Here is a 14,003-nt window from a genome sequence, read left to right as displayed (position 1 = left end):
GACACTTCCCAAAAGAAAACACTTATGCAGCCAACAAACATATGAATAAAAACTCATCATCACTGGTCATTAGAGAAATGCAAATCAAAACCACAATGAGATACCATCTCATGCCAGTTAGAATGGCGATCATTAAAAAGTCAGGAAACAACAGATGCTGGAGAGGATGTGGAGAAATAGGAACGCTTTTACACTGTTGGTGGGAGTGTAAATTAGTTCAACCATTGTGGAAGACAGTGTGGCGATTCCTCAAGGATCTACAACTAGAAATACCATTTGACCTAGCAATCCCATTACTGGGTGGTATATACCCAAAGGATTATAAATCATTCTACTATAAAGACACATGCACATGTATGTTTACTGCAGCACTATTTACAATAGCAAAGACTTGGGACCAACCCAAATGCCCATCAATGATATACTGGATAAAGAAAATGTGGCACATATACACCATGGAATACTATGCAGCCATAAAAAAGAATGAGTTTGTGTCCTTTGTAGGGACATGGATGAAACTGGAAACCATCATTCTCAGCAAACTAACACAGGAACAGAAAACCAAACACCACATGTTCTCACTCAAAAGTGGGTGTTGAACAATGGGAACACATGGACACAGGGAGGGGAACATCACACACCGGGGCCTGTCGAGGGGTGGGGGAAAAGGGGGAGGGATAGCATTAGGAGAAACACCTAATACATGCAAGGCTTAAAACCTGAGGCAGGCAGATTATGAGGTCAGGAGATTGAGAGCATCCTGGCTAACACAGTGAAACCCCGTCTCTACTAAAAATACAAAAAATTAGCTAGGTATGGTGGCAAGCACCTGTAATCCCAGCTACTTGGGAGGCTGAGGCAGGAGAACCACTTGAACCCGGGAGGCAGAGGTTGCAGTGAGCTGAGATCGCGCCACTGCACTCCCGCCTGGGTAACAGAGTGAGACTCCACCTCAAAAACAAAAACAAAAACATAAAAACCTACATGATAGGTTGATGGGTGCAGCAAACCACCATGGCACATGTATACCTACGCAACAAACAGCACATTCTGCACATGTATCCCAGAACTTTAAAGTATAATAAAAAAAGAAGAAGAAAAAAACTACCAGGAATATTTACTAAGAATAGTACCTGACACATAGTAAGCACTCAATAAATATTTGCTATTAAATGAAAAAAAAAACTTAATATTCTGTCAAAAAAAAGAAAGAAATTTAGTAGGGAACTGTTCTCAGTACAGCATGCTACCTCTCTCCCCCAAAGAGCTGGAAATGCCGACATAGCTGCTAGAGTCAGTATTGGGTAGTTGAGGGGGTAATCGTGTCTTAGGTGAGGTTGAGGTCCTTCCCAAATTATCAAGCTATGTTCAGCGATACATGATTTAGAAAGAACTGCTGATGAGAAATAAAACCCTGTCTTTAAAAATCTCCAGTGAAGGCAGCATCAGAGCCTTCTTTGCTGATATCTTTGTCCATAACCAGACAAATGAGGAATTTCCTCTTTCTAGCTCATGCCTCGTTACAGCATAAATTCTAGTTCCCTCTCCACTAAACATGGAAAACAGATGGTTTTCTTCCAATTTATTAGGCATCATATAAGGTTCACTTTTATTACATTTCTCTCTTTTCACCTCTCCAGACTATGACTATTTCAGTTCTTGCCTCATCTTTCCTCATAGGGTCTCTAGTCTAGAGCTGTAAGCATTTTGAGGATGGTCTTAGAGTTCATCTCCAGTATTGCCAGAGGAGCTGGGATTAAACGCAGAGTAGTGACCCAGGACCAGGAGGGCTAGATTCCAGGGCTGCCTCTGACTCTAATCATGTGACCTTGGGCAAGTGACCGAAACTTGTGAACCGGAGTTTCCTTATCTGAAGGAGAAATGAATGAGACAATTGAATTCTAAATTTCTTTGATTCTTAAACTTCTTATGAATCTTAATACTTCTATTCCATTAAAAAAAAAAAACTCTTGGCTTACAGCATACTATTTTACAAAGATTTTTTCTCTTTTCAAGTTCTGAAGGGCTATTCATGACTGTTTTGTACTTTTTGGGTACCAGAATCTTGACTGTAATCATCAAAACAGACTCATCCAGTGTAAAAATCTGTATTTGATCACTGTGTGTGTGTGGTGGGGAGTGCCTCAGGGTCTTTTAAAAAAAAAATTTAGGAGAAATGGTTAATATAATCACATGATTCAAAAGTCAAATATAAAAAGGTATAGATTGAGAAGTCTACAACCACTCATCTTCTCTTCTACCCTGTTCTCTATCTCCCCATCACTTCTTCCCTATAGGTAACTACTTCTATTTGCTTCTTGAATATTAGTCCAGTGTTTCTTGATGTAAATATGAGCAGACATATTCTGTCTGCACCTTTCCTTTTCTGCTTGTCTTTGACACCTTTCCACATCCATATTTAAACTGTGTCCTCATTGTTCCTTAACAGCTGCCTAGTATTTCACTATGTAGGAGTGTCATAATTTATTAAACCCATCTTCTATAGATGGGTACTTGGGTTGTTTCCAATCTTTTGTTATTGCAAACAATGCTGCAGTGAATCACTTTGTAAATATGACATTTTGTATGTGTGCAGTTACTTCTGTAGGATCAATTCCCAGAAGTAGAATTACCGTGTCAAAGAGTCAGTGAAATTATACTAGATATGCCAAGTTGCCCTGGAAGGTATTCTGTCATTCTGACATTTCCACCCTCATCTATGAGAGTGCTTGTTTTCCCATACCCTCCCCAGAGTCGGTTGTCAAATCTTTGGAGTTTTGCCAATCTAGTAAGTGAGGAATCTGATAGGTAACTCAAGTTACTTTGGATTTTATTTTCTCTTATTAAGAATGAGGAAGCCAGGGCCCTTTGAAGGCAGCAGAAGGATTTGTTAAGAATGGATAAGTCCACACCACAGCCAGAATTCTCTTTGTTTTAGTACATGTGCTCAAACCTAGAGGTTCCCAACCTGGCTGGACATTGGATTCACCTAGGGAGTGTGTAACAAATATGAGAGCCTCTAGGATACAGGTTCCGCTCAGCGTCTCTCAAACTGAAGCACTCAGATACACATCTGTTTGTTGATTTGTCTTTTTCTAGCTGTCTTTTCTTTATGCCACCTGGGAGCAGCTTCCATCTTTTCCTTTTCCCTAGCCATGGGGAGATGTTTAAAGTCTTTTTCACTTAGCAAGCATTGCTTCTTGCTTGGAAATGAAGCTGCACACACAGATGCTCTGTTGTGTGGCATGTAATGACAAGTCCCTCACAGCATCATTAAATACATGCCTTGGTGGATTGGCCGTTCAGCCCTTCCTGCCTAGCGTGTGCAGGTCCCCACGGCCTATAATGTAGCAGAATCTGAAGGCTCATGCTCACTCTGTTCCGCTTTTGCTCTCCTTAAACATTTTCAGCTTTGCTAGTGTGGAACTGCTCTGGGTTTTCAGGGACTAAAGTTATTCCAAATGCAAAAAATTTATATTAATAGCATGTATATATTCAAATACATATGTATTTTTATATATATTCCTAGCAATAAAATTGTGAAACTTTCCCCTTCACCAATGTCAGAAGCATGTTCTGTAACTGAGAACCATCACTGAGGAATTCAGCAAAGTGACAAAACCTTGGCTGCATCTCTCATACATCTGTCAAAACTATGGTGGCTAGAAGAGCTAAGATTCTGTTTCTTGAATGCCAAGAAAACTTTAAGATTTGATTCAAGTGGTACACAGGGTGTAAGTGGTAAAATGTGTTTGCACTTCTTTCCCATGCCCCATAGAAAAAGCCATTCACCTCTTTCTTCTTCAAGCAGGGGAAGTGAATGGGCCTCAGCATGGGGGAGGATCTTGTGGGGGAACAAGACAGAAAGGGGCATGCTATATCTCTCAGAGTGGGAAAGAGCTGCCCTTAGTGTCAACTACCTACCCCAGGGGCTTCCCTTGATTCCCTAAGTCAGCTACTGAACTGCCTGGAGTATTAATAGATATAAGTGGGCGGAGAAGCAGAAGCCCCATGACCCCATGACAACACCACCCACTTCCTGCTCCACAGAGTTTACAGTGGTTACATCATAACTGCGGGAACCTGGTTTCATCCATCTTCAGCCACTCAGATAAAGAATGCTCTTGGAAGGCAAGAAGCAGTGATAATCTGTTCACTTGCTAACATCCTCTGAAGAGATCTGAGTCAAGTAAGCCAGGAATGGTGAGGTTTATCAAATGAACTTGGGGGGCGTAAATGAGAACTGTATTTGCAAATTACTGTTCACTTTCCACTCTCTTTCTATTGCATAAATGACTCCAATGTTTTGTTTCTGACCACTTCTACGATGTGGAAGGGTGAAGTGAAGGCCATTAAAATGAGTAAAACTCTCACAGTTACCATCTCCAAGGGTGCAGATTTCACTCCTGTAAGCATAGTAATGTCTTCATTGCAATGAAGAGAATGGCTCTTTCCCTCTCCTCTTATTCTCACCCAAGAGGAATTGTGCTCTCTTTCATGGATGATGCCCAGGGAAGTAAAGTAAGTGTGTGGACAGACTCAGAAACCCAGAGCTCAGGGACATGTGCCATGCTGTAATTGGGTGATGCAGCTGTTGAGGCTGCAGAGAACCACCGTACCCAAAATATAGCTCTGAGCCTGGCATTCTCAGCAGGGCTATTTTCCTTTTGACCAAATACAGCCACAAATGACAACCACAAATTTCAGTTGGCTGTGCTGTGAATTCAGAAGTTTCTTTAAGAACAGGGAATATGTGGAGTTGTATCTGGGAGTGATATTGAAAACAAGGGAATTTTTGAAATCAGCATTTTTGAAGCAATGGGACGTGATTTGCTTTTCACCACACAAGGCCTTCAAAAGATGTTCGAAGAAAGACCCAATATATCTCCTTGGCCTGGAGGTAAATTTTTATTCTTTGTGAAGTTTCTGGGGGAAAAAACACCATAAAAGCCTAGCTGTTTAGCATCACAAATTCAAAATGGTTATAGTCACCAGATTTTAAATTTTTTACCTGATTGTTTGGGCACCCACAATGCCCAAGCCAAACATTTGTCTGGTTTTCTTTTGGGGGTAGCTGAAGAAATTGAGGTTTTTCCCTTTTTGGCCTCTTCTTGACCTCCCCCTTCCCCACTTAGTGCTACTTATAAGATGGCAAACCTTTCATTCTGAGTAATTGCTTAGCAGCGCCAGACACTACTGTTTCCCACAGTGTGTCTCCCCTCTCTCTGTGATTATGAGACAAAAAAGCGGGTGGCAGTGCTCAGGAAAGAGCTGGAAAATTAGGATCCTGAAAAGTGGCTGCCCAGCAACCCGAAGGTCTTGGAAGGCGCCAGATCCATTTCCTGCCTGAGCGTTTCCCTTTGCCCAGTCCCCAGAAAGAAACCCCATCCGTGCAGCTTTCTGCATCTCATTCCAATCCACAAAGGTTCTCATTACATTTTCAACATGAAACCTCAGCATTCAAACCTAATCATTTTAGGATGAAAATGAAAAGATAGCAAGGCCTCAGTCAACTGGAGTGATCGGGGGCCCACAGTTCCTAACGGAGCCATCTGCCTACTCTCTTCCCTCAGCAGTGAGGAATGGCCCCGAGGCTGGTTTAGACTCACGCCCTGCCTCTCCTGTCTTCCAGTCCCTGCTCACACCACCCTCTGTGGGGTCCTGCCTGGAGAGCCTCCTCTCTTTTGTCAGCAGTCCTGATGGGAAATGCAGGGGTTTAGAATCTTCAACAGGAAGCTGGCTGAGTCCTGGTCTCTTGGGATTTTTCCGAGAAAAGAACACAGGGAAGATGGCATTCTAATATGGCTCCAGGGCTCTGGCCGCCAAAGAAGTTTGTTCAGGGCTTACATTAAGAGGAATTTCATAGAACTAGGACACCAATAGGTTTTTAAATAAAATGTCTTTCTAGAGAGGGTTGGCCATAATGTGGGGAGACATGCCCTGAGCTTTTTCTGAGAGAAGCCCCCTCTAGACCCAGCCCGGTGGAATCCCAGCTGAAGTCTCCTGCAGAGGCAAAGGCCAGCTTTCAGCTCAGCACAGTGCGCTCAGGAGTTGAACAGTGGTCAAGCAGGTGTTACTTGGTCTAGAATTATCACGACCCTTGCTATTTGCATCATAGTGCACGCTTAACCTCATTTGCTTTTAGTCATTAGAAACCTCATTTCCCAAGGCATCAATTAGCAGAAAAGAGGGGCAGATTTCAGACATGGGAGCTGCAGGAGGTAACTGATCAGCCTGGTCTGCCTGGCCAGGGTACCAGGAAACTCAAGGGTAACTTTGCAAAGGCACTGGAGGAACAGGAGAAAGGTGGGTTAAGGGAAGCTTCCCCGCTGCTCCCAGGAGGCTGCCAGGGCCACCGGAGGTGGGAGTGCACCCCAACCTCAGAAAAGCAGAGCAGAGAGACCACCCAGCCAGGCCAGCCCTGGGAGGGACCTGGCCATGGGGGAGGAACAATTTGCTCTCAACAGAGGGTGAGGACATGAGGGCCCGTAAGTTGTTTCATGACATTTGCAGACTTGTTTTGAACATCGTTTTGAGAATGGAAAGTTTTAAAATCATAGCGAAAAGAAGAATGGCTGTTCCCAAATCCTTCTTATCAGTGTCTGCTGAGCCACCGTGAGCAGATCTGCTCCTGCCCTCAGATCTGGACGTGGTCACGGTCATGAAGGACTCCTTGATCTGTTTCATCATTCCCACCAGGAGCAGCCTGTGGGCTGTGAAAGGGCCTTCTCCAGGGTCTCCTCCAAGGAGAGGGAGCCTAGAAGGAAGCCCAAGTTGGAAGCAGCCATGGGGATAAGTAGGTGCACCATTTATCTATCAGATCCCACCAGCTGTGAGTCTGGCTGAGCCGGGAAACCCTGACAGTCTCCCGCAAGAACATGGTGGCTGTGAGGAGTGGGCTGAATGTCTATATTCTCCTCATGCTAAGGGTTTTCAAACTGTAGATCATGAACTGTTTGTGGTTCATTGAGTGTGTGGTGATAAGCATTTACATAAGTGAATAAATAGAACAGAAAATAACCAAGTGGCTTTTCTGTAGTGAGGCTAGTGTTATTTCATAAAAACTTTATTTCAGTTGTGTGTTTGAATGTACTGTGTATCTTAATCCATAACATAAAATGTAGTTCTTACTTTGGGCCAAGATCAGACAGGATTGAAATGGCCCTGTATTGCTAATGGGTTCCCCAGTGAATGTGGCTGAATGACCTTCATCCTGTATGAACCATGAGTGCCAAATTTAGAAAATATCAGACAATGATATGCTAAGCTTGTACAACAACCTTTTTGAACAAATGAAAGGAGAAAAGATGACAACAGCCAGAACTTTGCTATTCGTGAAAACAGAAGAGGTTAAAAATTCAGAGCAGAGGAGATGTCCTGGTGTCGTCCCGCAGCTCCACCAATGGTGTGGGGGAGCAGGCGTTCTCTCTCTGTTTACTTGAGGCCGGTACCAGTACTATTGTTCTATTGCTGGTCCTCTTGACAGTCTGCTTCCCAACCTTTCCAACCTCTCAATTAATTTAATTCTGTTAATTTAATTCAATTAAAGTTGAATAAAATTTAAATTCAGATCTTTGGTCACGTGACACCAGTGGCTACCACAGTGGACAGTGCGGTACAGAACATCACCATCAGTGCAGAGAGTTCCAGTGGACACAGCTGGTCTACAGGTTTACACAAGGGGCTCTGTTTTCCCTCCAGGAGGTAGCCTATATCACTTCTGCCACATCCCATTGGCTGGAACCTAGTCCCTTAACCCCAACCTCACTGCTATACAAGTTGGGGTGTGTGGGAGAAGTTGGGAGAAGGCATCTTGAACACATCTCTCCGAATGCCAGAATGTCCAGACTTTCTTCAAACTGTTGCTAGCCCACACCTTTTTGTTTAATGTTAGCATTTCCAACAAAATTCTAGAGTGATTTCTATCTCAGTTCCAGAAATCAAGGTATAAAATTCTTTATCCTGGACTCCAATAAACTAATCAGCATAGTGTGAAAATAGTTTTGTCTCAGAGGGGAATGAACCCTGCATGGGAGACAGGAGGTGGCCCTTGGCCCCACCTTCAACCCACAATTTGCATCCTTGGCCGACCATCCCCCTTTGGCATTTCTTTTCCTAAGCACAAACTGAGGCAATGGTTCTACTCTAGCCCATTGCTAACTCCCCTGCCAGTTGCAACCCTTCCTGTCTGTAGTCAAGTTAATTCTTTTTGTGTCTAGGAACAGTAGACTCTAGCTGCTTCCTCTTTCTCTTGTGTTTTCCACTTAAGTTTGGTTTAAAATATTGGCTGACTCCTGTCTCAAGATCAAGATAAGCTCTGATGGCAGGTGGTCATGTGCCTCTAGTCGGCAACACCCCAAGGTGGAATGTACTACTTTGGAGTTGAATAAATTGCTGGATTGATTTCACTGAGTTGGAATGAGGGAGGTTGTCTGTATTTATAAATTATTTAGTATTGATGAGCCATTTTTCAACCAACCACTCCACTGTCTCTAAATTTAATTAATTCCATTCAATGTAGATAAAGCTCAAGGCTCTCGGCCGCAAGATATAAAGAGATAAGAACTGAATCAGTGCTGTAGAATGTCAGGCTAGGGGTCAGTGTTTGCCTCTGACATGGTGCTGGGAGAGGTTTGTTGGGTGAGTTGCAGAGTTTTGCTATCTGACATTGATCTCGAAGGATTCGTGACGACACCCGCAGAAAATTTCCAACTTTCCCTTAAGAACCTATTAATAATAAGGTCCATTATGCATGAATTGATCTGAATCCACTTAAAATCTATTTATATTTTCCCCTGACATTCTTAGCATAATCTGCTCCATATGTTTACAACTTAGTGTAGTAAACAATATTTCCTCTATTCGTCACCACGACAATCTCTTTCGACTTAAGCTTAGGGTTCCAAGATTTTGAGACTGGCCAGGCCCTTCTCTGACATCTTCCTCCTGAAGTCTCCCAGCCCCTTCTTTTCAGGCAGAGGCGTCCACTTGTGTGAGGCCCTCCCGCTGGTGGAAGCTGCTCATTCATGGGACCCTGGGTTCGCTTGCTTCCTTGTCCCTCTTTGGGCTGTTAGTTAGACGTTCTTTTTGATGTTTGGAAGTGGAATTATCTACAATATTCTAGGAACAAGCCATGGTTTTGTTGAGATTCCCTTTTTCAAAAATTATAACATCTTTGTGCTTTTTGATTCAGATTTCCTTAACACAAGGATTCAGAGTGATATCTGGGTTATCAATAATACTCATATGAATTCTGTTCAAACCAAAATAGACCTCACAGTTCACCAGAGAGGGCCCCTTGTCTATCTAAATTCATAAAATAATTCCCTGAGAACCTATTGTAAATTTACTCTAAGAGAGCTCCCTACTTATAATAATCTCCTAGTTAGAGAACAAATATATATATATATATATATATACACACACACACACACACACAAGGAAAAAGTAGTGAGAAAAACAATAAGAAACATCTATGTAGTGACTTAATTGTGGGATAATTAGAAAACCAGCCTGTAGCCTTATGAAATTCAAATTAATTTGAAAAAGGTCAGAGAAGAAAATGTTGTAAGCTTCATGAAGAAGGCAGGGCTATAGCTAGGTCTTCAAAGATAACAGTCAAATAGAAATCCACAATAAAAGAAGATTATACAAAGAACGTTTATTTAGGTGCTACCTAACCTTCATTACAATACTAGGAGGTAGGAAAGATCATTTCCTTTGGTCAAGATGGGGACCTGAGACTCGGAGAGGCTGAGGATCTGGCTAAGGCCTGGTCCTACTCCATGCCTTCTGGCCGCTGCATTCGGAGCTTGCTCTCAGAGGCCCTGGGCTGAGCACAAAGTTCGGCGTGAACCTTTGCCCGGACCTTCTTTGCACCGTGCTTCCTGAATTCCCCCGATTTTCCCGGCTTCTGACATCCTGAATTGCGTTCCCAGTTATGGTATTGCTGTCCCTGTGGCCTGGGGCCTGGTCCTGCCCCCATTGTCTGGCCGTTTGCAAAATTCTCTGTCCCAGCACAGACTCCACGTGTGGCCACTACATCAGGGCTGCCAGGCCCCGCCCAACCCTGCTGAGGGGACCTGACTTTGGTGTCAGGAGGAGATCTCAGACCTGCTGGATTTTAAACTCTGTGTTTTCCCCTCCCTGCAGATCCCCTCTGAGAGAAAAGTTAGGGTATCTCTGGTGGGAGAGGAATGGCGGGTGGTCTGTGGCCATCACTTGGCTTCCAGCACTAACCTTTAGGGACATGTTTGCTGTTCCTCATACACTTTCACAATTTAAACGATGTAGTGGATAAAAATTGCCCAGGATTGGCCGGGCGCGGTGGCTCACGCTCGTAATCCCAGCACTCTGGGAGGCCGAGGCGGGTGGATCACCTGAGGTCAGGAGTTTGAGACCAGCCTGGCCAATATGGTGAAACCCTATCTCTACTAAAAATACAAAAATTAGCCAGATGTGGTGGCGGGCGCCTGTAGACCCAGCTACTCAGAAGGCTGAGGTGGGAGAATCTCTTGAACCCTGGAGGCGGAGGTTGCGGTGAGCTGAGACTGCGCCATTGCACTCCAGCCTGGGCAACAAGAGTGAAACTCCCTCTCAAAACAAAACAAAACAAAAACAAAAACAAAAAAATTGCCTAGGATCCATTGAAGCGGAAAAAAGGCTCTATTTCTTTATTTTTTCTAAATCAAATAAAATTGGACTTCATTTTCTACTCTGCAAGCTTAGGGAAAAATTCCATTTCAGCCATTGTTCAGGGCTTTCTCCCTCTCCCTCTCCCTCTCCCCTCCTCCCACTCCATCTTTGGATTGTACAAGGAAGGAACTCTTTGTATAATACAGTCAGCCTGTGCTCCTGTGCTCGGCAGTCTGCTCCTCGGTCCGTTTGGAGGTGGGCAGTTCTTGGGTCCCTCCAAGCTGGCCCAGCGAGATTCCCTCAAGGCCCCCTGTGGGAGTGGTAGAGCCTCACCAATCCCACTCCCTTCTGGGTGGACACACCCCAGCTTACGTAGTGGTGAGGTTGGGTTTAAGGGACTGGGTTCCAGCCAATGGGATGTGGCAGAAGTGATGAAGGCCACCTCCTGGTAGGGCAATGAAGCCCCCTGTGTAAACCTCTAGGCCAGCTCTGTCCACCACAACTCTCTGCAATGATGAAAATGTTCTATATCTGTGCTGTCCACTGTGGTAGCCACTGGCCTCATGTGACCAAAGACTTGAATTTAAAATTTTATTTAATTTTAATCAATTTAAATTTAATTAGCCACATGTGGCTAGTGGCTACCACGGTGGGCAATACACGTCTTTACTATTAATTCTTTCCTGTTCGGCAGTGTCCTTGGAAGTCGTGTGTTCTGGAAGGCATAGCTACAAGATTGAAGCAGCCTGGGGCCTTCAGTAGCCATATGGAGGAGAACTAACGAAGGAAGCTGCTTTAACAGCAGCTTGACTCTCTTTGTATTTCGGAAGTTTCGGAGTGTATCTGTTAATGCAGCATAACTTGGCCTATCCTGACTATTAAAGCTCCCAAGGCCTCACAGGTATCCGTACTGCTGTCCCATCTGAGTTCCCTCCCAGCCCAGCCATCCAGCCAGCTAGGGTTCCTGGACTGTGGAGCCCACACCTGCCCAATTCTTTTTCGATTTCTTCTTTAGTCAATCCCTTCTCTCTTCAGCCTTTGAACTACCCAGACTTTATCCACATCTACCCCACTGGGACAACCTGGCCTAATTATCCTCGCTGGGCCTACACCTGGGGGGATAAAAAGTCTATTTTGGTTTTTCCTCCTAGGCCCTGCCTAGCAACTTCCCTTTTTTTCAACTCTATTCTTCCCTAATTAGTCTGCCACAGTGAAAAAAAAAGCACAAAATTCTGAATAAGTACTGTACTAAATTATTAATAAATCTTCTAGCTTTAACTGCAATTGCAGAGCTCTGGGAGTGGAGATAAGGGAAAAAACTATTTTCCTTTATTCATGCCAAGTTGGCACTTTGGTCAAAGGCCTGAGATCCTGGCATGGGAAGTTCCACAGAAACAGTTTATTCAAAAGTATAACTTAGCTGGGGCAGGGAACTCAGCTCTCACCCCACATCCACCTGGGTCCAAAATCAGCATCCCATAAAATGAATACATTCCATGGTGTGTTTAGGAAGAAGTACTTATTTTACTGAAATCTTCAGCAAATGAAGAAACAGAGATGAAAGGTCCCAGCTCACATCTCTTAGTAAATTAAATTTCCCATCGAACATTTTTTTTATTCTACTCCCTACTCCTGCTGCCCATGTTTTTCTCCCTTGCCAGTGGTGTCTTCTCTCCTCTTACTTACCCCTTGCACAGCCTCTAAGAATTCCTTCCTACATCCTGAGCAGCTTGGCTTTCCCCCTCAACTTGTATCCCTCACTCAGCAAAACAAAAGGTCCTGGAGTTAGTGAGACAGTCGTGATGTTTCCTCACATGGGTCCCTGGTGAAGTGGGGTCAGCCACCACCCACCACCTACCACCTCCTAAAGCAGTTTAACAAAAACAAATAATACTATCACCCCATTGTTAGAAAGAAACGTTAACAGTTTTCGGCCACAGCCTGGCCATCTGCCTTTTTCTTCCTTTCAGATTGTCTCATGTTATCATTCTGCAGGAGGGGACACCTTTCTTTGTTAGTGACTGCAGCTGAAGTCATCTATGCCCTGAGATGTTGTCCTTTGAAGGGGGCCTGCCTTTCTTGACCTGGCCTGTTTGTTCTCCCCCAGTCATAACATAGCTCCTGCCAGTTCTCTGGCCTCTGTGAACTCTCAGCTTTGACTGCAGCTGGATGGCAGGAAGCTTGTTCTGGCCAATGCTCATTGTTCCTAGAGTTTGTTACTACATTAATGGTTCAAAGCAATCATCTTCTTTTGCTCTCATTTTGGAGTCCCGTGTGTTTTCCCCATCCGCCTCTATTATCCCGAGCGCCTTATTTTTCCTCTTGATCCAAACCAAACACTGTTTATCAGTCATAGGAAGGACTTTGCAATGTTTCTGCCCACAGTGCAGCGTAATACACAGGGCTTCCTGTGTAAGCGTGGCCTTGCTCCAGGACAATGGAATAAGCCTGCAGGGTAGATCAGAGAGTCCTAGACTTGAATCGCTTATACTGGGGCCACTGAGACAGATCTGTCCTTTCTCTGCCTGTGTCATTGATCCACAGAGAGGGCCTCAGATGTTAACTTCAAAAGCTAGGGGTGATCGGACCTTTCTCAGGGAGGACCCGGTTTGCATAGAGGGTGGCTCAATAAAGAACAAGAGGAGTGATTCCTGTTGAGCAGCAGAGGTTGTAGAAACGCTTGTACTTCTAAAGCTACTCTGAGCCTGATAAAACTCATGGGATGCTGTCCCCCTGCAGCCCACTGGAGCTGGAGGTGGTTGATAGGGTCGCATCCACTCTCGCTCTTTGGAGACATCTGTGCTGTGAGCAGACCCCTTGCCTGACTGAGGAGGCCCAAGGAGAGAGACGTCCTTCCCATCGCAGGGCCTCTTCTCACCATGCATGTGAATTTGTGAAGCTCCCTCACCTGCCAGGGGCCATGTTTCTTTATCTGTAACCCAAGGAAGCTGGACTCTTGATCCGTCATCCTGTGCTATTAGGGGGGATTCTGTAAAGTGGTGAGTAGATGGGACAGAATGTGCAGGCGACTTGGCTCATGTATCAAATGATGAACACTCATGGAGTCCCTCCTGGGTGGTAGTAGGAATGGTGCTGGGCACTGGGAATACAAGGAGAGCTAAGAAACAGTCTTTGCCCTTGAAAAACTCAGTCTAGTAAACAACACATGAGTAAACAAATAATTGTGATTCAACATGTAAGTGGTATACTATACGTAGGTGAGTACAACGTGCTTGTAGGAGCCTAGAGAGGGGCTGCTGCTGCCTGGAGGCCTGAAGTGGCCTTCTAGAGATATTTGATCTTTGCCAGGCAGAGAAGAGGCTGCGGGAGGCCCATAAAGAGTGTGTTCCAGTTAGAGGAACAGCCTG

The sequence above is a fragment of the Pongo pygmaeus genome, chromosome 17 (assembly GCF_028885625.2).
Source record: "Pongo pygmaeus isolate AG05252 chromosome 17, NHGRI_mPonPyg2-v2.0_pri, whole genome shotgun sequence".
Taxonomy (NCBI): domain Eukaryota; kingdom Metazoa; phylum Chordata; class Mammalia; order Primates; family Hominidae; genus Pongo; species Pongo pygmaeus.
This window is presented reverse-complemented; position numbering follows the sequence as displayed.